The sequence below is a fragment of the Passer domesticus genome, chromosome 1 (assembly GCF_036417665.1).
Source record: "Passer domesticus isolate bPasDom1 chromosome 1, bPasDom1.hap1, whole genome shotgun sequence".
Lineage (NCBI taxonomy): Eukaryota > Metazoa > Chordata > Aves > Passeriformes > Passeridae > Passer > Passer domesticus.
In genome coordinates, this window is record NC_087474.1 from 69,718,628 (window position 1) to 69,742,271 (window position 23,644).

At 39.4% G+C, this 23,644-nt stretch overlaps 1 long non-coding RNA gene across 11 annotated transcripts in view; it reads right to left on the bottom strand.

The window, feature by feature from the left end:
* The window catches only part of LOC135302222 (uncharacterized), a 203,657-nt gene that overhangs the window by 25,747 nt on the left and 154,266 nt on the right, over window positions 1-23,644 (bottom strand). For 9 of the 11 annotated variants that reach the window (XR_010363945.1, XR_010363926.1, XR_010363951.1 and 6 more), the window contains 2 exons: window positions 20,133-20,205; window positions 12,221-12,578 (listed from right to left, as the gene is read on the bottom strand). This is a non-coding gene — a long non-coding RNA (uncharacterized LOC135302222). The remainder of the gene's footprint in view (window positions 1-12,220; window positions 12,579-20,132; window positions 20,206-23,644) is intronic. The other 2 variants (XR_010363932.1, XR_010363938.1) reach the window with 1 other exon arrangement.

Genomic DNA, 23,644 nt, shown 5'->3' on the forward strand with positions numbered 1-23,644 from the left:
GTCATCTGGGTCTGCCATTATCATTATGTGCTGTGATGTTATTAGATTGCTTAGCTTGATGCATAAGAGGGATGCAGATTTAAGGTAAATCATAACATGCCCCATATACACATGTTTTTGACGTCCAACTATGCTTGAAAGTTTGGGGCTTGAAAGTTAAAGATTAATTTCACATTGAGTGAAACCAAGGCAAAACATTTTAAGTCCAACAATTTCTGAAACAACAAAGGTAGATTTAGAAGTGATCTTCAAATTTTTTATTTTTACCAACAATAACCAACCCCCCAAAAAAAAACCCAAACCAAACCAAAACAAACCCTCAATAGAACTTTGCTCAAACACGTTTATCTACTTCCACTGAAATTCCTCTCTGTCTCTCTTACACACACAAAGCTCTCACAATCCCCTCTCCTCAAAACAAAACACAATTTCGACATCAGCTACTAGTGTTTTGCTCCTGGATGTAAGAAATCAGTTTTTTACAGCAAGAAGAATCATTCCCTGGCATAGCCTCTCCAGGGACATGACAGAGTCCACATTGCTGGAGGTTTTCAAGATGAAAGTGGACAAGGTGCTAGATAATCTGACCTACCTTTGCCACAAAAGAAATAACACCTACATCTAATATCTAAAGTAGCCAGTGAGAGCATCTTTCCCCTAATTAGTGTTTTAGAAATCACAGAAGAGCAGTATATAAGACTTGAAAACTTACTTCAAAAGAACTTTTTTTACCGAGGCACAAGGGGGTTTTTTTCCACAATATTTACCACAGGGCAACAGGCAAAAGAGAATTATGCATTTGAAGAATAACGTGTTTTTAAGCTGCAAGAAGTAAATCACCTAGAATGTGTACACCTCCAAGGAAAATTCTAGTATACAAAATAGTCACTGCAGATTACTGATGCTGTGCAATTTCCAACTGTTCCTCTTCCAAAGGCAAGTGATAAAAATATAGTTCAAGATGCTGGCAGGCAGTGATTTGAAGCTAATTTTGTACTTTCATCTCCTTTTCCTCTACTCACCTTCTTTCCACCCAAAGTCAAATTTTCCTGTGAAACAATTGGTGCTTGCTCAGGAAATATTGTAAAAAGCTTTTAAATGGCCATGTCATGACCATTAGCTAACTCCTAAGTAGAAAGAACAGAAAGCATCTCACAATTCCAACTAAGGCTAGCATACTTCTAAACCAATGTCAAGGTTATGACATATGTCAAAAACCATACCTAGAGTTCTTTTGATATTGAAAAAGTAGTTTGTGACAAATGAGCTGGAAACAACAGTCATTTTATTTTTCTCATGTTACTATTTGTCTACGTCATTGTGTGATTTTGATACATAAGAAGTATAGTAAGTTTAATGAGGAGTTCTGTGTCTGGCAAACAAGACATTAATTATTTTTTAGAAATAATTTATTCCAGGATGTCAACTTCAGTTCAGTGATCCCTCCTTCTGCCCCTTTTACTCTGCCCTGCTTGAGGAGAGATGAACATGTGTGGAAAAGAAGGGAAAAAGATTGTCTTTGAACAACATTGATTGTTTTTGGGGACAAAACTGTCAAAGATATATAAATATGAAATAAAGAAGAAATAAAGACAATAGAATTTTTAAATTATCACTGGAAATAATGAGCAGAGGGAAACATTAAGAGGTCAGCAGCTAAAAACCACTGCCACGCTAATTAAAAGAGTCATGGTTACCAGGGCAACAACAGCTCCCCTAACTTTTCTTCTTTAAGTGTATTTATCATATTCACTGAAAACTCCTTTCTTTTTAGTAACTTGGAAACTTAAGCGTCCCTATTGGCACAAAGCACCTCTGAGCACTGCAGGATGCTTTGGGAATCCTGTATGTTGAGCACAGAGTTGTCAGACTCACTACACACATTTTTACCTTCTCAAGGGTTTCAATGTTAAACTGTTTTAAATGCTAGAGCTCCATATCTTTCTTTCAACATTCATTGCATATTTCTAGTACTTGAAAGTCCCTAAAAACTTGTTCACTCAAGGATTGTCATCCCATTTCAGGACCAAAAGGGCACATACTTCCATCCATACGGTCACCCTTGAAATCAATGAGCAATGCAAAGCTTTCTCCCAGTAGAGATTAAACAAACCACAAAGTTTGTTCAGACCAAGCCTGGGAACAGAAACCAGGTCTTTTGCATGACTGCACGATGCATTACTGAAAGGTTACTGCACTGACCTTTGGTCTTGGTCACAAAACATTACTGATAAATCATTTTGATTAATATATTTTTTTGGGGTTTTGCTTTAAGGCTTGGCCTGCTGTTTATTTAAATGATTCTCAGGTATTCCTGCCCTTGTATTCACCAGTGCCTATTTGAACTGTCTGGTGAGGAAGAGTTGTCACATAAATCTCAGAGGAGGTGCAATCTTCAGAATTATCTTAGGCTGAAAATTGAACTGAATAAACAAGAAGCACTACTTCTTGTTTATTGGATGATTTGCAAAATAACCTGCAGAAATGGAGAAAAGCACATTACAGCTGGGAGCAACAAACATGTTGGAGGGACAGAGAGAAGCAGCAGCATATGCATAGAGTTGTCTTTCCCTAGAATTTCCCAAAAGCAGCTTGGGGAAGGCCCACTGTGGGGAGAAGAAGCTGGCGCACACTGATGAGGAATGCTTGAGTGGAATAAAGTTATGTTAATCATAAAGCCGTAAAATATGTACCACGCAGCTGGAGGCAGAAATCAGAGCACTGCTCTACTAAGCTGAGTGCAAACCAAAGAAATCTAGATACAAGACTGAAAATTTCTTGAGAATTTCACATTGTGTGATCACACAAAGAAGATTTGCTAAAACTGATAGTCTTAAGCTTTGTAATTTAATTAAATCACCCCAATACTATCTTAGTGCTCTAAATATTTCAGACTTTTTTAAAAGATAATTTTGTGGAAATATAAAGGTTTTTTTTTTTTGTTGCTGTTTTGCAGAATCATACTAGAGCCAGGATTAGGATCCAAACACCATCACAGATTCATACTCAGACAAAAAATATGAACAAAAATTCTGTACATGAGAACATATTAATTTTAAAAAAACTTTCAAAAAGGTAATAGAAAAAATACTGGCAGTTATCCTACAGCACCAGAAATACACTTGCACCAATACTTCCTAAGGACTGCATACTGTAACTGCCAACTACAACCATAAACATATGACCTCATTCATAAAAGTATGATCTCAAAGCTCCTGCCCTGTATCGACTTTCTTTAAATTAGCTGACATTAAGGACAGATTCCAGATCCGAGGAAGCCAACCAAGCTTTGAAGTGTTTGCAATGCTGCACTAGAAGCTGTTTTGATTTTTACCACCAGGCTGCTAGATAAATTCTAATCTCACCATCAATTATGAAAGATTCTTATGACAACCTTGATTTTACAAAATTAGGTTATCTTCCAGCCTGTGGACATTTTCCTGTTGCATTCTGGGTTAATCCACGTGTAGAGCTCACTTCTGTCAGAATGACAAAAAACAATTGATTTTGTTTCATGGTGTATTCTTATCAATGCTCTCTGCTGCTCTTAGCCAGTCTTTGACTGATAGGGTGTTAGAGGAAAGGTCCATTAATTGATTTGTAAATAATTACAGCTAAGTCTTCACTTTTGACTAGATATCAATAAAGGCCTATTCTTTTTTCACTGTTGAATGCTTTTAAATAAGCTTCAGTGTCTAACTTTCAGCCACAAAATTCATTAAAATCATTAGACACTTTTAGAGTAGCACCCACTGGTGATAGGAGAGGCAAGAGTGTGTCAGCATTTCTCTTACACCACTTATTGGGATGGATTAGAGGAAAGAAAAATAAATAAATAACATGCCTGGGGGAAAAAAAAGGCAAATCAAATCTTTCTTAAAGTGGGATTTAATTTTCAGACCTGGTGGAATTTCATCAGCTGCACAGAGTTAAAAAATAATCATGAGCAGTAGTTGGTACATGTGTTCCTACACATGCAAAGCGAAACTGTTCATTACCTGTGGGCACACATGGACACAGGTAGTCTGTCCACCCATGTTTCCAGCAATTTTTGAACCTGCTGACTAAATTCAGACACATTAAACACAGGACTCAGAGTCTCAAAGCCAGTAAGTTTCTACAGATTTTGTGAAAATAAGCAGCAGGGTATGCACAAGGGAGACCCACTTAGCTCCGTTGTCCCAATGGAGCAGAAGTCTGCAGAATGAGTTTCACAGCACTGAACACTTGAAAATTACACCCATCTGGGGAAAAAATATATAGCCACAGAGGCTAGAAAGTAGACACACACACACACCCACACCCACACATAAAACCTGTTTTCTAGACCCACAAGTGACAGGACAAAATAGCAGTCAGAACTCATGTGTCAATCAGCATCTGCTCTCAGAAACTCAGGTTTCACTGATTTTAACAGTTCTCGTTTTAAGGTTCCCATCTTCTCCCTAGCACCTTACACATAACAGAAAGCTCTGCACACAAATGTGAATTTTCAGAAGAAAGCAGAAACTCAAGTCTAAAAAGTAGCTATATTTTAGCAACCCTTTCATAATCTGTTAATATATTCAAGCTACAACAAGACCATATTGAAATTGTCACACACACAAAATACAAATACCATTAATACAAGCAACTGCATCATATTTTGAGACTGCATTTCAAGTGATCAGCCCAAGGCAAGGCAAGTTATATTTAATTCCCTGTACATAATGCAAAAAAATGAGAAATATAGTCATATTAGGAAGCTGCCTGTTCAGCATCATAAAACAATTGACCAGAAAACCTTCTTTACTGCTGCTTTCCAGTGATAGCCACCTCCTTCAAATTAACAAGCACATAAGATTCCCACCTAGTCAACAGAAGCGAAAGGTGCTCCTACAACAACTGTGTGAGTTTACTGTATAATTTTTGTTCCTAATATCTGTTCCAGTTGTCAATCCATGCTTTCTATCTGACCAATACTTATGAGACTTTCAGTTCCCCCTGCCTTCACTGGAAGCAATCTTCCAGAAAGAGCTTAAGCTGCACAAAAACTTAACAAAAAATGGTGTGTCAGCACATGTACGTGTGTGTGTCTGCACACCATCAGGTCCATGTACAAAGCACAGAAATAGCAGAGATTTGTGGGTTACAGCCTCTTTCCTGTGACATTTCCCATTTTATGCCCAGTCAGTGCGTGCTGAGCATCCTACACATTGAGCCATTTCAGGTACATTGCTCACAGGGTAAATATATGAGTCACTCTCACAGCACATTTGCCCTAAGACTTATAAAGAGAAACTCATTAAGAAAAGAAGCCAAAATCCCCCTTGTTTGAACAGCAGACCACTGGAAAGCTCAAGGATTCCCAGTCTCACAGATCCAGGGGAGGCCATAGTTGGGTACAGTAACATCACACTTCCCAAAGTGTGATTCCCAAAGGTCTCCCAAGGCCTAGTCTCCTCAGACCATACTTGTTCAGCTACAGTGGCACCTATGGATGCTGTTCTGCTACCAAGGGGACAGTCCATAAAAGACAGAGCAAGCCAAGCTAGAGGGAGGCTGCTAGTTACAGCCTGGCCTCGTTGCATGGTCCTTGTGCCCTTGTCCCACTTACAGGAGTCACTGGGTTGCTTCAACAAGATTTGGGAAATGGGCAGATGTATGAGGTAGCCTCATTCCACCTGAAACATAAATAATCTCACATTTGATGTCAGCCCTACAAGGAAGATTTTCTGAGCAATACTTTGTCAGGGACAGCAGTACAACCTGCTACTCATGAAGCAAACCAACCTCTTATCTAATGGCTATTTTTCCTTGACTCAGTCACAGTAGGATTCTTGGGTATTGTTAAGGCTTTAATGGGAGACCAAAATGTAACTTAGATAAACACACCATGAGGAAAGAAAAGCCAGCAATGTGTTTCAGTTAAAACCTCTCTAACCTAAGAGTCTCTCTTTAAGCCACTCAGAAAAGCCTTTAAAATCTGATAATCACTTAATAATATTTCACACTTGCTGCTCAACCTGAAAACCTCAGCTACAGCTTTTGTAAACTGTGGTATTCTTGTTCCAGATGGCTTGCAAAATAATTTATAAACAACAAAGTTCAGCAGGTTCATAGCAGCTGTTTAATTCCAGCATTTTGGCCACCCACTTCAGCATAACTGAGAGCTTTCCATCAGTTTCTTCCTCTCTTGGGGCCTTCAAACAGCACCAGAGCATGTGTTTAACATGCTCTCAGAAAGTAGCCAGCCAAATAGGGAGGGTCAGTCATTTAGGCAACTCTGTAACATACAGCATGTTCACACTGCCTTTTTCCTTTTTTTTTTTAATACATAAACCTAGTTGAGAACAAGTAGGAAGATGCTCCAGAGTTTAAAAAATGCCTTTGTTGAAATACACAGTTCCTACAAAACAATTCCAGTTTGCTTTAGTTTAAATGCTGTATATAATCTTCCCAGCAGGAATATACTCTAAATGCAAACATGACATCTCGCAGGGTCAGAATGGCTTTTTTCTTTTACTGGTTTAACTAAATGTATGCTAAGTGTTATAAGAAATAGAGTATGTCAAAAAGGGCCTTCTCTCTACCTGACAGATTTCCACTGCTATTTCTGTTTCTTCCTCCCCGCTCCTCTTTCCTTGCTGGTGTTTACTTTGGCTCTGTTTTTCTTGTGTCCCTTCAAAACCTCGTTGTCCTGGATTGGCCTTTGGGCCACAGAGGAAAAAGGAAGGGATATTGCTTCACAGTCTCTTTAAAGGTCATGCAGTCTGAACTGGACAGGAACAAATTCCAAGTCACTTTAAGCTCCTCTGATCATGGGCACATCCACACAAAGTATTCTGGAAACAGCAGACAACATTAAGGTTGCATTAAGCCCAATAAAATATACCCTGACTGTCAACATAGCTGCTTAGCCCAGGCTCAGTGCCCCATGAACCACAGACATATGGTTTCCAGGAGCTCAGGATAAACAGCGCAGTATGGAGGCACGCCCTAAGTACTAAACATGTCTGATGTCTGCAAAGGGTGTCAGGGCATCAGCACATTCAGTCGATCCAGGACAGCAGCCCCCGGTGCATCTCATCATTTCAGCTAGTGTGGAAGAGGCAACTTGTCTCCTGAGGAGCCTAGTCCTAGCTTGGTGAGCTTTTTACAAATTAGGGCTGATTTGAGCTTGTTTGCTGGCCACTGCTGATAAGATGCAGCAAGCTGTGGTCTGTGGATATGTTTTCTTGCTTCGGCTTACACCAGCACACTGAGCCTGAAGGGATGACTGGCAAGAATAAGGTGCTTGTGGTGGAGGAGACCACCTCTAGGCAAGCATGCAACTGAGAAAAGTGTTCCTTAAGAAAACATTCAGCAGCCCACAACTCCTGGAGCAACAAACAAAGCCAGTCTGACGCCGAGGTTTGTGTACCATCTCAGTAACCAATAGCCAGTTAATGCTGGATTCTTCTCCAAGGCATTCTAGTCCTCCCACAAATCCTGTGGTTTCCACAGCACACACAAATTTGTCAAACAGAAAATAGCACTGTTTTTCTTTATGCTAATGTTTAAACATGATTTGTATTGAGCTATTGTATAAACATTGGTTAAGAACTAATTGGGTTTTTTAATGGGTTTATGTCCTGCTCACAATTGCCAGGAACTATCTGTGTGTTGAGGAGAAAAAAAATTCCTTTAGTTTTGACACACAGCAGAGGTTTTTAAATAAAGCAGACAACTGAAACAATCACAAGATCTCCAATATTTCAAGGTGATTTTCTGTATAAGAAGGGCCTGCTGGCTGTCTCAGTAGTGCCCAATAATCTCAAAGAAACCCCAGAGGCAGTAAGTTCCACCAGCAGGAGTAATTTCAGCAGCACACTGCGATAAAACAGTGTTGCAGAAGCTGAAGGGCAACACAAACAGGTACCAAGCCCACAGAGGAATCCCAAATTGCAGAAGCAACCCTTCCAGCTTGTGGAAACAGCCCAAATGTCCCCATGACACCTCCTGTTTCTGTGTTGCTGTTGTGCTCTCAAGGCAAGGTTGCTCCATCGGGGCTTTCCCACACCACATCAATAGCCAGCTGCAGGTTTGGACAATGGGAGCAATTTAAAGCTGCACAAATTGAAGAAGCCAAAAGCTTCTCTGGCATAAAGTCAAAGTCTGATGAGCTGTATTTAACAGCCTTAGAATCCAGGGGGGTAATTAATAAGTAATTTAATAATGAAAAGGAAAGAGAAGGAAGGGCAGAAGGAAAGATTCTGCAAACAAGCATAACTCTCTGGAGCTCACTGAGCCCTGGAAAGGTTTTCTAATATGACAGCGAGGGCAACAGAATACAGTCAGGCATTGTCAGACAAACAGTTGTCAGGCATTCTGGTATTTGAATCATACTGCTGCTTGATGGGCGTAGCATTAAATTCCTTTTTTTCAGGTGCAAACTCTATTTTAACCCTTTGCCCAGGAAACTTATAACTCCTTTCAATTCAAAATGTAATTAAACCAGAAAGTGCAAAAGTGTCTAGGCATATACTTTTATGGTTTAAAAAAACATAAAAGTTCATCTACTAAGGGATTAATTACAAGGAATCTGGTTGTTGATTAGCATCTTGTGTAGTAAGATCAAAACCAACAATTCTGGTCTCTGGTTATCTAGAAAATAATAAGAGTTAAATCTGCATTCATGGAACAGTAAAGTCAGAATTTTTAAGCACAATTGCTGCTCTGTTGTAGGCCTGGACTTACGCTTGAACACAACCCCAAATCAGCAGATTTTCAGACTGACATCTACAATTACACAAAAAATTTTATTATGGAAACTGAGACAGGCTGAATTTAACTTTTTGCACAGTACTAAATAAGAAGGGATGGGATTAGGGGTTTTTGGGAGGGAGGGAGGGAGGGAGGGAGGGAGGGAGGGAGGGAGGGAGGGAGGGAGGGAGGGAGGGAGGAAGGAAGGAAGGAAGGAAGGAAGGAAGGAAGGAAGGAAGGAAGGAAGGAAGGAAGGAAGGAAGGAAGGAAGGAAGGAAGGAAGGAAGGAAGGAAGGAAGGAAGGAAGGAAGGAAGGAAGGAAGGAAGGAAGGAAGGAAGGAAGGAAGGAAGGAAGGAAGGAAGGAAGGAAGGAAGGAAGGAAGGAAGGAAGGAAGGAAGGAAGGAAGGAAGGAAGGAAGGAAGGAAGGAAGGAAGGAAGGAAGGAAGGAAGGAAGGAAGGAAGGAAGGAAGGAAGGAAGGAAGGAAGGAAGGAAGGAAGGAAGGAAGGAAGGAAGGAAGGAAGGAAGGAAATCACAAGATAACCACCTCCCCAGTTCTGTTCTGTTTGCTCCTCACTCCTTTGGGAGATGTCAGACTCCGCAGCAGTCCTTGTCCTCAGTTTGCAGAGTTATTAAACACAGCACGAAGTCTATGTTTAATACTCAAAGTAATTGTGGAAGAAATAGGTTGGACTGAGCTCTGGCTACCCACACAAGCACTCCACGGATGCACTTTCTCACATACCATGTGCTAAAACACTCCCTAGGTAAAGGCAGCAGAGCGGGGGCACTGTGCCTTACAAGCAGCCTTAGGCTGAAGGCAGACAGCTTGCAACCACAGAAATAGCTCAGGTAGCCAGTAAATCAATATTTGTGTGTTATTGTTCTCACATACATCCCATTTGCTGATCCAACACTTGTTCCCGCAGAAACAGGATCAGAGCGGCCACCAGCAGCCAGCAGGCAACCAGAGCCAGCTCCCCCTGGAGCCAGCCACAGGTGTGCTGCCTCCAACCAGCAGGCAAAGATCTATGACTTCTTTTAATTAAGGAATAATCCCTTTACATTACAAAAGGACTTGTAGAAGGGGGCATGGCTTCCTCCAGCATTTCTCCTCCTCAGCAAAATATCACAGCTCGCTCTCTCCAGCACACAGCAGCTGCTTTGCGTGACTCCTTGTCCTGTTTCTGAGCAAACCAGACCAAGAGACACCATCTTCCTATGTGACTGGCAAAGAGGTTCCCTTCTCTTACTGTACAAGGAAATGGAAACTAAGAGGAAACCAAGGACGGTTTCTGATAGTGTGCATTCAGTCATACTCTACAGCTCAGTCTAGCAGAAGCAGTCGTCATGCTGGGACAGCAGCAACTCAGCAGCTGTGAGGACGTCAGAGATGGGCTGTACCCAAAGGTCCTGAGAGAAGAGGTTGCTGTTCTAGTGGTCTGCTCTCTCTTGTCTTGCAAAAACCATAGAGACCAGCAGATGTATCCCACACCTGGAGCAAGGCAAGCGTTGCACCCACCTCCAGAAAAAGCCTAAGGACAATATAGTGAGTTGGAAAAGAGTGGGGATAAGGGGTGGCTGGCCTGCCTTGACCAAAGGAGTACCGCTTTCAATCATACAAGTAGCCCCACCAGTCCCCCATTGTAGTCTTGCATAAGGGGAAGTTATGGATGCTATTATATTACAAAAAAAAAAAAATAGGGAAACATGTAACTCCCCTCTACATTCCCAACTATATATTTGTAACTTTTGTACAAAATAAAAAATCTTCATGTACTTAAAATCTGCACAAGGTAAAACAGTCACCCCAAGTAATCCATCTGAAATCCAGCCCATTACTAAAGCTCATGTCAGGATTACAACACTAGCTCTGACAGAAAAATCTTCAATAAAATATATGCATGGATGACCAACTTCTAGAAGCCTTTGTCAGCTTTACAGAAAACTCCTGCGATAGGCCCAACACACCAGCCTTCTTTTTTCCCCCCTTATCTCAGCCAGCAAATTAATGTTATTAAATATACAATCTTTCTTCAGTGAGCCACACAAACAAAATACACACAGATAATTAATGCTGCAGTCATTTCTTTGATCTTCCAATGAAAACAAAATTTAAAAGTCATACTATTTCAGCCTAGAAGCTTAGAGTTAAAAAGCTTAGGAACTCATCCGGGACTTTGAATCCAAGAATCATTGGGCTGATGTTATTAAAAGAGCTGAATTAGACTTGTAATTATTCCCTCATGAGTTCTGCTGTCTATCTGAGAAAGAAGGGTATTCACTTCTGGCCTCCAAATTGATTTATTTTAGTGAAAAAACAGAAGGGTTGGGGAGAGCAAGAACTTGGTTTTACTGTGCATCTGATAGAATACAAGAAAATGAGTGTCAATAGTGAAGAAGATCCCTGCCAGTCAATAGGAGCCATACCTTCTGTTTACATGGCATGTGGTTTCCCTGAGATCCTCAGCATAAATCCTATCTCCACTGTTCCAGCTGGTTGTCCACTGCTTAGTGCAGTAGCACTTCATTAACATGCAAATGCTTGCCAGTTATTTGGCTTAAGTACATCTGCATATTTATAAACAACCATTCCAAACCACATCCCCATTTAAGGAAACTGCTTAATGGCACTGAACCTAAAGTCTCTCTCATATCCATTAAACAATAAGCTGCAGCCAGTACCATATTTGTATGGTACTTTTTAAAATACTTCTCACATAGCTAGGTCAAAAAAATATGTCTGTTGGTTTGTTCTTTTATGGCAATCAAACTTTTCTCTTTATTAAACCCCATTTTTCTATTGAAAAGGCAAAAATAACTAAAAAAATAAGTTATGCTTTAGAAATCGATATAAGGTAATTTTATGGCAATAAAACATAAACATCCAGTAAAACATATTTAATGTTTTATCCATACTCTGTAACATATTCAATCAAAATATACAATCTCTGTATTTTCAAAGCAAAGGTTTAAGAAGCATCAGACGACCAATGCACAGAATTGAAAGTTACCCCGAAAATCTATAGACTTAATTTCTTTGTTCACAAAATAATTCTTCACATCTAGGGGTGACTTCCATGTGTCCTCCAATGTCATATCATTGAAAATACATATAAAACTCAACATAGACACTCCTAGCAGCACATTGTATCCAAAGCATCTGGAATTTTAATGTGAAGTCCCATAAATTTGGCCATGAGCTCAGATTTCTCAAAAATTTTCATGAAATTTACTTTTTGTGATAAATATATATATATATATATATATAACAAACAAAAACAAAACAAAGAAAACAAAAAAAAATTTAAAAAAAAGAAAACAAAAAAACCAAACCAGAATTTATTTTTAAGTGGACAAAAATTTGCCAAAACCAGAATGTCACAAACGAGCCATGAAGTATGTATCAGAGACACCTACATGGACATTTTATGCACATGAACTGTAAAACTTGAGTATTTCGTTACAGACAAGAGGTGAGCATGTGCTATACTTACATGTGTAAATAAAGTACAGGTCTGAAAGCCAAATGCCCTCTCTGTAGAGACCTAATCTGGACAATCCCTGCTATAGGGATTACATAAAAAAGCTCCAATGCATCTCTTGCTTCTGGCCCAATATTTACAGAGCCAGTTTTAAGGACAATGGTGATGAGGAGAAACTGAAGCATCTGAAATGCTAGCACAATAATCTGAAGTGTTACATAAATGCCAGAGTAAAATACACAATCATAAGCATTGCAAGCTTCATTTTGCTCATATTTAGATGTATCTGTATCACTGCATCAGAGTCAAGTATGTCCTCAGCTGTGTTTGGAGTTCTCTAGGAAACATCAAACAAATAAGAAGTGAAGTCCTGGAACAGAGAAGATATGTCATAATAACTACCATTGCACAAAAAATTAACTTACTAGGACAAAAATACAAAAAATCTGTGAAACTGAACCTAAGAATTCATGGTGGGTTTCTGAAGGCTGCATTTTTTGGGAGTCTTTTTTAGGTTAAGAAAATGTGCAATAAATGCAAATATGCCCAAATTAATAAAATATGAAAAAAAATTCTAGACAGCACTCATTAAAAAGTATGTATTTTTCATATACAGGAGCTAAATTTGCCTGCATATTTCCCATTCTATGTATAGGAGATGCTGCAGATCAAGAGACACTACTACAGAAACACAGATGCACATATTTTCAATTAAACATAGGATGTTGACATCCAATTACAGGATCATTCCATACACAATTCACATTATATACTATGATCATTCTCAAAATAAAAGACATTTTCATGAGAAGATAAAACATTTTCATGAGAAGATACTTGTATTGGTTTTGTGTATTTAACACAAAATTTGTGTTTTCTCCACACTTTATTTTTCATAGCTTACAATTAAGAATAGGAATGCACCCAACTAGGAGACTTCCTTTGTTCCCATTGCCTGAAATCTGGCCCCATTACAGCACATAAAGATTGAAGGTTGCATTTTAAAAACTCCCAACGTATTTTAGCTGTTAATTCTCTTCTTCAGAGCCATGCAGAGAAACATTGTCTCACTGGAAGTCAGTGAAACAGCCTTCAACGTCCAAACTTTTAATCAAAATATTTGCCTTAGAAGCCTTCAATCCATTTGTAATTTCTGAAAGTTTTACCACCAGCCTAGAACTTTTCCTTCTGGTATACCTTCCTATAAAGACTTTCAAAAGGGCAGGGTTTTTATTGAACAAATACTTGACAATGAAACTACTAGAATACATGGTGGGGTGGTTTGTTTTATGAACAACTGGTTTGGGGTTTTTTTAAGATAAAAAGTTGAATTTTGTGGTTTGAGCTGGCCTATGTACCACTTGGGCATTCATTTTCGTTCTTATACCAGTGTTGACACAGCTGATGAAATAAAGACCTTATTGGAGGTAATCTACTAATGGCATCTCATCTTGAGGACAATTTAATTTTTTGGCAGCTTACTGCTAAGACAGAGAGCTGGTTCTTACACAGCCCTTTGATGATGCTTACTTACCTTTTTACCTCAACCTCCAAATACGAGAAATGCTACCTACATTAGATTTAATATCAATGTGATAAACACGGTATACCAGAATAATATCAGCAAAATGGTGTGGGAGATGCAACACCACATCACTGAGATCCTCACTGAGTTCCTTCTCCTATACCTCAGTGTGTGCTTACAACTTAGCTCTCTCTGGTAAAGTAAGAGAAAATAATGGATCAAAGAGACTGCAAAAAGACATCAGTGTCTTGCACTTGGGACGTACCATGACCTCTGAGTCATGTAATATGTGCCCAGTGTGGGGCGAAAAATAAAGGCACTGAGTAGACTTTTTGGAGTACACTATAGTTAAAACAACTTTTATCAGGAGTGCCAGGTGGAGAAGTGTTTGGGAGCAGTCCCTTCTAACTGAGGCTGAGGTATATCTGCTCTTTTCAAGCTTCATCACTTTGCTTAAGATCAATACCAAGGATTTGGAAGATAGATAAAGTCCAAGAAAGCAAATCTGCTCTAAAGAAATACTCATTAGTTTCTTTCTTTGATATCAAGTGTTAACCAGAGTTTAGGATCTTTGAAAAGACCCTGAAAAATCATGTTACCCTTTTAGACAAAGCCAGCTTTGAAGAACACTGAGTAAACAATCTCATTTTAAAAATGAACATTCACACCGCCTTGGATTAAGTTCTGGTTTATTTCTATTATGGAACATCAGAGAAAAAAAAAAAAAAAAAAGAAAAAAAAGTGTTATATGTAAGGCACAGACAGGAATCTGAAATACAGAAATCAGGTCAGACCCAAGGCATATCTGACCATCATACTCTTACCAGCATAGCACAGCTGATTATTGCCCACTATATGCAGGATACTTTGAATATGCTAACAACAGAGTAATTTGAAGAAAATCAAAGTTTAGTACTCTTAGCCTTCTACAAAACTAAAACATTTAGCTAAACAGCACCCTCAATTACCAAGTGGGTCAGATATTTTTACTTTCAAAGACCTATTTTCCAGCAAATTAAATTGTTTGGCTTGAGATTTTGCTTTTCTATAAATATAAACTTAGTTTTCACAAACAAATGAATTGAAGAATACACACTGTAAAATCCTGGACGCCTTTACTTTGGGAAGCCTTAGAAGACACTTGCTTTGGATCAGGAACTGGCAACATGCCTGTCAGTTATGGACATGCCTGTTTTTCTCTTACTATTTTTTTTAACTCAGAATCTTTTCAGATCTCTCTACCTGGTAGAAAATTTAAATCTATGCACAGACACTTCGAAAAATAACTTAAATTTCAATACATAAATTCTCTAAGTTTGTCCTGGAAGGACTTTCCTTGCAATTGCACCTAAAAAGCTGGTGTTAGGCTGCAGAGGATCACTCTGCTACTCAGTTGGTGAAGTACCACAGAGAATTGCAGGAAAGAATTAATTATTTTGCCCTCATATCAGGGCTGGAACAGCATACAGTTAGTGCAATTTGCTTTTATACTGCATAAAGGGAAAACAAAACATCAAATAGCTTGTCAGTTTAAAGAGTGTTTTCCCTTTGAGGGGAGGGAGAGGTGAGAAGGGATATATATGTAAATGAGGTAGAGAAACTACAGAAGAAAAAGATGCAAGCAAATAATTAAAATCTGTATCATAATGCCTACACACAACATACCCACTGAGATTACAGGACCAATATTGATTCTAGCATCAAACTTTTCAATGTTACATTTTACAACTTAATAACTTTCTTTTAAAATATGTGCTTTATGTGTAATCTCTATTATAGTGCAATGGGCCCAAGATGATTTTTCAAACAAAGATAGACTTTTATCAAACAGAAAGTGAAAACTTCTTTTAAACTCTGATCCCAGTTCTTTGATGTGATCCAAGTAGTTGAATGTCTGAGGCCACACAGTTCCACTTCAGTGTGCACAAAACCAGAAGTTCTTCTGCATGTTATGGTGCACACCTACCTAAGGAGTGATTGTAAGAGCTGCATGGCCAGGTGTTAAAGACAGATTCACATTCAGGTTTGACCTGAGTAAATTTTGCAATTTTAAGGTGACACTCCGGAAAGTATTTACTTCTGTCTTCAAAGGCAGTATTAAAAAAGGGAAATGGTCCTCTGATGTGGGGAAGGTATTTATTGCCCAAGCATTTTTACCTGTTGTTTTTTTTCCAATAAAATCGGAACTTTTGACTTGGTAAGAAAGAGGTTTCTTCAAAAAAAGGAAAAGCTGCATCTTTATTAAATCAAAACAGATTTGGACACTTGTCATTCTCCAAAACGCAGATGATTATGAGGACTAAGACAAGAAGCATAAGCTAAGCAGTGTTATTTTTATTCTAAAGGCTCTGGCTGTCTCATATGTCAGACAGGCATGTGTATTATGCACATCCAGCAGGGGACAAAGATCAGAAATTTAAAGAAGCTGTTTGTGATTTTGGATGGGATGTGGCACACAGATGAAAGAGCAAACATTTTTCCCCTTAGTTTAATGCTAGCACTAGATTCCTAAATTAAGCCCAGCAGGAAATAAACATCCACCACAGATTTCAAAAGATATCTCACATCTTTGTATTAAAACGTGTTATTTTAAGAGTCCCAAATGTTGCATGTCTGATTTTTATTAAGTCCAGAGCCAACATAGGAAGTGTTATTTGACTTTAGTTTAAAAGCAAGCAGAAAATATCAGTGGACAATGTGATGTAAATTGCAGGAAGCCAAAACAAAATTGAAGAGTATGAGACAATGGGCCTGATGCTATTATCTGTAGGAATACTAAGGCCACAGGTTTCAAAAAATTGCTTTGATGACCTTGAGAGCTCACTCAGTCTACAGAATATCAAGTTAGCAGAATTTCCAGGGGGAGTGGAGGGACAACAGTCTCAAATTTTTGTCTTCCAAACAAACTGGTGACATGCTTCTGATATGCATTTCTGATTTCCTTCTATGCTAAATACCTACAATGTTGTACTCCAAAGGAGAACAAAATTAAACATCACTCCACATGTTTCTCACACATTTCATGTATGTAGTTCTTGGTGAAAGAATAATTCTATGGCCATATACCAATGCAGTTAAAAGTTCCAATTCTGAAAATTCCTTATACAAAGTCTAAAACTACCAGGATAGGATTTTGCCCAGCTTAATCACAATACACTAAACTTTTATCTTGGAGTTTGCAGATACATTTTTTTTCTTTTCTTTCCTGCTGACTTTGATGATGTTTTGGGATTAAAACAAGGAGTAGACAGTTCCCATGAGATGAAAGACATAATTGCAAAAAAACCCACTTACTTAGAAGATTAAAAAAAAAAATTAAAAAAAGAAACAATCTCTAGGAGTTTGTTATGTATTTATTTAAAGAAACATTCCCTTGAAGGGGCTTAGAGTTCAACATTTTAAATAAGTTTCTGCTTTGGAAATAAAATGGTTTTTTTAATTGCCAAGCTGATCAAAATTATAACAGGACATTCTGAAGGTAGACTAAATGTATTTTTACAGGCAGAAAGAATAGCTCCATGTTCTTCTGCACACAGTGCCAGTAATAAAACCTATGCTTCTCTCATTTATGGCCAATTACAACTCCCAGCAATCCTTACTCCAGTGACACCATTTCAACGAGGTTCCACACATCCCTCCTCTATTAGCTAACTCCCAACTGGGCACAGAGGCAAATCCTGAGCTACAGTCCAAAAGGTTCAGCCAACCTCTCAGGCCAGATGGAGCACAGAATTTGTAGGCTCAGATATCTCTCAGAAAGGACTAATTTATCTTCCCCTTCTAGCCAGTCCCATATTTCATAACATTTGTATTGCTTTCCCCTTCCAACTCTGCCCAAACCTCCTAAGGCCAAGGTCTTAACAAACTCCAAAAGTTATCGGGTGAAGGGATGAGGCAAAATAGGTGCGGGGGGGGGGGGGGGGTGGGGAAGAGAAATGAAAAAAAGTCTTGTTTTCTTTGGCAAGTAGGCTCAAGACTTTGACAGAAGGCAGAATTGTGTGCACATGAATGAGCTTTCTCACACTTCTGAGTCAGCTGACCCATAGGAAAAAGAAGACCTTTGGTTTCTGCTCCTGACACCACTTCTGCATGCAGTGTAAGCCAAGCTGATTTATGTTTCCATTTGTGCAGGCTTAGAATAAGCCCATACTAACTTACATACATCTTCCACATTGTGGACAAGAGTAATTTATTAGGGATAACAGGCTTTGAGATCCCTGGGTAAAAAATGCAAAGAACTACCTCAGTAGTTTCTAACTCAGGGCCTGATTGGCATCAGCAGATTCACAGACTACTTCAGGTACCTACATTCACCAGCTTGTGTCTCCAAGTTGCAGGTCTCATTTTAAGCTTCCAATACCTGCAGACTTGAGAAATCCAGCTATGTGAGGTTTTGGCTGTGAGGCTAATGAGGTATTGGATTTACTATGAACTAATGTTGAAAATTATGCAAGACCTTAAGAAATGCTGACAAAACCAGAAGCAAATACCAGTTAACATCCAGAATTCATCTCTCACAAAAGGCCAGTGAAACTACACTTAGAGCTCCCTGAGTGTTTCAACCTACAGGTGTAATAATTTGGCCCATATTTGCAAAAGATGAGTTCATCCTTTGCAAGTTTTCTGATCATATATACTGTAGTAAAAATCAAAAAATTTGTTTGCTGTTCTTTGCCAACTTCAGAATCTAGGAAAGAATGTTTCTTCCTTTCATTACATTTCTTATCTTGTTAATCTGCTTAAAGTTCATATTTCTCTACAATCCTAAAATGCAGATTTATCCTTTTATATTTGATCCTGTGTTTCTTTCCAATCACTAAGCTATTATGCAGGCTTTGCCCTCAAAATTTGCCCAAATATTATGAAGCAGTAGCACCATGTTAAATTGTTCCAGAAATGTGAAATACAGAATTGTTTTTAAACACGATTTGCTTTTGTTTTCAAAAGCGGGTGTGACATAACTGCTATTTATCACACGGGGTGATGTCATTGTATTTACATGGGCTGTGGCTGTCTCTTAGACATGTGTGTGTTCAGTGATCTTGCATTTAAAACATAAAAAATACAGTTAAAATACTTTTAAAATTACAAATGTGAATTCAGTTCTCATGGAAATTCTGGTTTATTTTTAATGCTGCCCTGCCAATAGATTTGTCACTGGAAGCAATGAAATGCTAGATGTTTGGTATCATTACCTCAGCATATTCAGGAATTTAAACTGATCAAATTATTGAATTGATTTTTAAAGCTTCAGCTTAGGGAAGAAGGGAGGAGATGCCTGGAAAAAAAACAGCAATTCCATCTGCAGAGTGGAATTGATTATATATTCTGGATGGCTTATGCTCTAGGACTATAAAAAATTGCAGGTGACTTTGGTTACTAGAGGAGCTATTAGTCAGGCTGAATTATTGTCTTATTTTTGTGTAGTGTAGCTGCAAATACCTCCCTCAGTTTTCTTTTTCACTCTCAGAATGTAAACATTCAGCGCTATCATGGAAAGGAAGGTCAAAAGGTTCAACACAGGAACAAGCTATTCCAGAGCATAAGATTCCATCAAAACTAAACTTTTATTTTGCAGCTAGTACACAGGAGAAAGTTTACATCTCCTATTAGCTGCTCTTAAGATAATTTCATATAAAGATATATATGATGCATCAAAATTTAAAAAAGATATCCAAAGACTGTACCACAGTGTCCAGAGAAGGTCTTACACCCTTCATTTGATGCTTACACACCAAAGACCAAAAGGATTCACGGGGCAGCAGGAAACTATGAAAACAGAATTTAAGACGAGATCAGAATTCTCTAATACTATCATATCTATGTAATGGGAGATACACAGACTTAAAATCAGGCCATTTAGGAAGTCTAACAGACTTCATCTTTGTCCAAAACACACATCATAACTAATACTAAAGTTCACTGAAAGAACAAAATAAAAGAAAAAAATATAAACTATTTTTCTTTATTTATTTTTCCCATCATATACTGACGTCCAGCCCCTTAGGACTTGACTACAGTCTTTCCACAAGATGCCATTTCCTTTCAATACTCTGAATCAACCATGATAGTTGAACAAGTGATCATTAATTATTTGGCCTTACTCTTACTATTCAGTGTGAAGTCCTATGTCTTGTTTACCCTGTACTGTTCAAATCCTGATTTGAACAATGAATTATTCATTTGCTTGTGGGTTTTCCTACAGTGCTCATCACAACATCTGAATGCATTACAAACATTAAGTGACTCATTTTCACATCATCTTTGTGTGATGATATGAATGATATCATTGTATGCACATTACAGAAGCAGGGGCAAGACACAGGGATTGTAAGGCATCTGTTAATTCCAAGTACACAAATGGAGGCTTGCAGGGGTAAGTTTCTTCAAAATACTTACATTTGTCACACCATTCTAGCCAGCTTCAGTAGCACATGTGGATCATAACCAGAGGTGGTCTCAGAGCAGGACTCTAGAAAATGAGGAGGACAATCAGAATTCCCTTATCACATGAAAACATTTTGGTTTTAAACTACTCTGTACATTAGATATGATGATTCAAAAATGGAGACAGTGGAGGGAAAGAAATTCTTAGAAGAAGCTGTTATACTGCAGAGGTATAAAAGAAGATAAACACAAAAATCTCAGATACAACAGTTGCACCAATGCACAACAGGAATTTTCACTGTGCTGTTTTTTCAGAGACATACTTCAGAGGATATCTCTTTTTTATTAGACATAGGGGAAATGGGGTGATGAAGGATGAAGAAAAGATTGAGGTGCTTAATGCCTTCTTTTCCCGTCTTTTACAGTCAGACCAGTTGATCTCAGGCTGCCCAGCCCCCGAGCCTGAAGACAGGGAGCAGAACGAAGCCCCCATTTCCCCAAGGGGAAATGTTCAGTGATCTGCTAGGCCATTTTGACATGTGAGTTCATGGAGCCAGATGGAATCCACCCAAGGGTACTGAAGGAGTTGGTGGGGGTGCTCACTGATTCACTTTCCATCATTTACCAGCAGTCCTTGTTAACTGGGACATTCTCATTGACTGGATGTTAGCAAATGGGATGCCCATCTACAAGAAGGACCAGAGGATCTGGAGAATACAGGTCTGTCAGCCTAACTTTGAGGCTGGGGGAGGTCATGGAAGACCAGCTTGAGTGCCATTATGCAACATGTACAGGATATCCAAGGGATCAGGCTTAGCCAGCATGGGTTTATGAGAGGCAGGTTCCCCTTGGCCAAACTTATCTCCTTCTGTGACCTGGTGATGGGCTTGCTGGAAGAGGGAAGGTGTGTGGATGTTGTCTACCTGGATGATAGCAATGCCTTTGCCACGGTTTCCCACAGCACCCTTTTGGAGAAACTGGATGCTAATGGATTGGATGGGTGCACTGTTCACTGAGTAAAACACTGGCTGGATAGCCAGGCCCAGAGAGCGGTGGTGACAGGCCAGTCCTGTTTAGCATCTTTGTTGAGGAGCTGGACAAGAGCCCTGAGAGCACCCTCAGTCAGTTTGCAAGCAACACCAAATCGATGGGGTGGGAGTCTCAATCTGGGGGAGGGTAGGAAGTCTCTACAGAAGGATCTGGACAGGCTGGATTGATCAGCTCGGGCCAGTCGTATGAGGTTCAAAAAGGCAAAGCTCTGAGTCCTGTACTTGGGTCACAACAAGCCCAGGCAGTGCTACAGGCTGGAGCAGTGGCCAAAAAGTTGCCCAGCAGAAAAGAACATGGACATTCTTGTTGACAGCAGCTGAACATGAGGCAGGGGGTGTCCAGGTGGCCAAGAAGAGCACTGGCATGCAGGCCTGTATCAGCAATAGTGTGGCCAGCAGGAGCAGGGAAGGGATTGTCCCCCTGGACTTGGCACCAGTGAGGCCACTCCTCGAGTTCTGTGCTCAGTTCTGGGCTCCTCACCACGAGACATTGAAGGGCTGGAGCACATTCAGAGAAGGGCAATGGAGTTTGGAAGGGTCTGGAGCACAAGTCTGTTGAGAAGCAGCCAAGGGAGCTGGGAGTGTTTAGCCTGGAGAAAAGGAGGCTCAGGGAGTCCTCTATTGCTCACTACAACTGCCTGAAAGGAGGGTTTAGGTAGGTGGAGTTGGTCCACTGCACAGCCAGGAACACACCAAGACTGCCATCAGAGATTTAAAAAGGCTTGGGACTGTGTGTTTAAACAATAGGGACCATCTTTAATCTTTCCCTGTTGGATGAAATTCACTCAAACACATCTGACCTCATTTAAATATAATTAAAAGTCTCTACATAGTAGTTGTAGGTATAGTTTCTATTATGACAACTTCTTCCACAGTTTGATCCTTTTCCCAGTGTCTAACCCTGACAAAATCATACATCCAGACCATCTGCCATTTTACTCAGCATTCCAATAAATGGCTGTCCTTACACAGGGTTTACCTTTCTACAAGTGAAAACAGTTCCAAATGGTGTTAAACTTTCCTAAGTGGCAGACATAAAGACAAAGCTGCTGTAGTGGAAAAAATCTTTTCACAATTACTGTACTACAAAAATAAAGGGGTTTCTGCTTCAATTCTAATAGCCATGGTGTTTCCATGAGAAATACAGCTGGATATGCAGGGCAGCACCTGTTTTGTGTTCAGCAGCTGTAACACAGCCCAACAGGCTATTAGTTATAGACCAACACCGATTTTTCAGAAGTGACCCAGAGCCTGTTCTCAGTTCTGCAAAAGGTCTCTTACAGACTGTGAACAAGTTATTGGAAGATATTTTCTTTCTTGCCTTCAAAAATCTCATTTAATTACTGTAATCCAATTCAAATTATAGAAGAAGGGCAAGCGGATTTGTCCTACACACACTTGCAGCATCTTTCATTCCTTGATGCTAGTTTTTTTATGGTTTCCCAGATAGCCTGGGAAAACTCCTGAATTCAGTAATCCAAATGAATTAGCTACAAACCCAAATGGCTCCTCTAGTCTTTGGAGAAGTCCCCATTCATCCTTCAGGAAAACAGGGTTCAGCACTAAAAGTAGCAGTGCTACCACAGCAGAAACAGGCAATTCTGGGCTTGTGGCTCTCTGTGAAAGACTTGTGAAATCACCTGGGATGCTTGTCATACAGCTGGCAGTATCACTGACACACACCAGACATCACTGCCAGATGCACAAGTTAAGTCTGAATTAAAGTCTAGTGTGAGGGTTTTTTCCCCCTGTGGGAAGGCAGAATGTCTAGGAGAAAAGGTTGTAAGGAATTCAGCAGGGAGGCACATAAGACAGTCTCCCAGCGTTTATGTATTATCATTTTGTTGACTCCAATGCTTCCATTTCTGTCAGTCACTGGTTTTAAAGAGGCTGAGTTTAAAATGCTAACCACTGCTGAATTCACAGGCCAGCCATCAGACTACACTGACACCAAACCTGCTGGAGAGGAGACAGCATGACACCATGGAAGAACTATGTCCCCATGGCCATTTCTGCTCAGGACTCGAGGTAATGTCCAACTCTTACTAATTCATGTCACTCATGGTCACTGTGTCTTCTATAAAATTTTCTGCCCTTTTTTTTTTTGTCTCATTACATATTACACTAAACTAGAAGACACTTTGGCTGAAGTAGATCAAAAAAGTAAAATTTGTTATGGGAAATAAACTTACCTCAAAAATTCAGTTCATCCCAATTTTAATATAATATAACTCCTAACCCCGCTACAAGCTTTAGGCTTGTTAGGAGACTGTGGGGATTTTCCATTTTTTATTTTCTTCTTATATCTGACTGTTTCAGAAACAAAGTTGACATGAGTTACCAGTGAGCAAGCCCAGGAAGAAATCAGATCTGAGTACTTCCTGAGTACTCCAGAAGAATAGAGAAGCTGAAGCAATAAACATGAATTGAGGGCTTTATGAGATCCCAAAGACTATAGGCTGTGCTTAAGCCTGA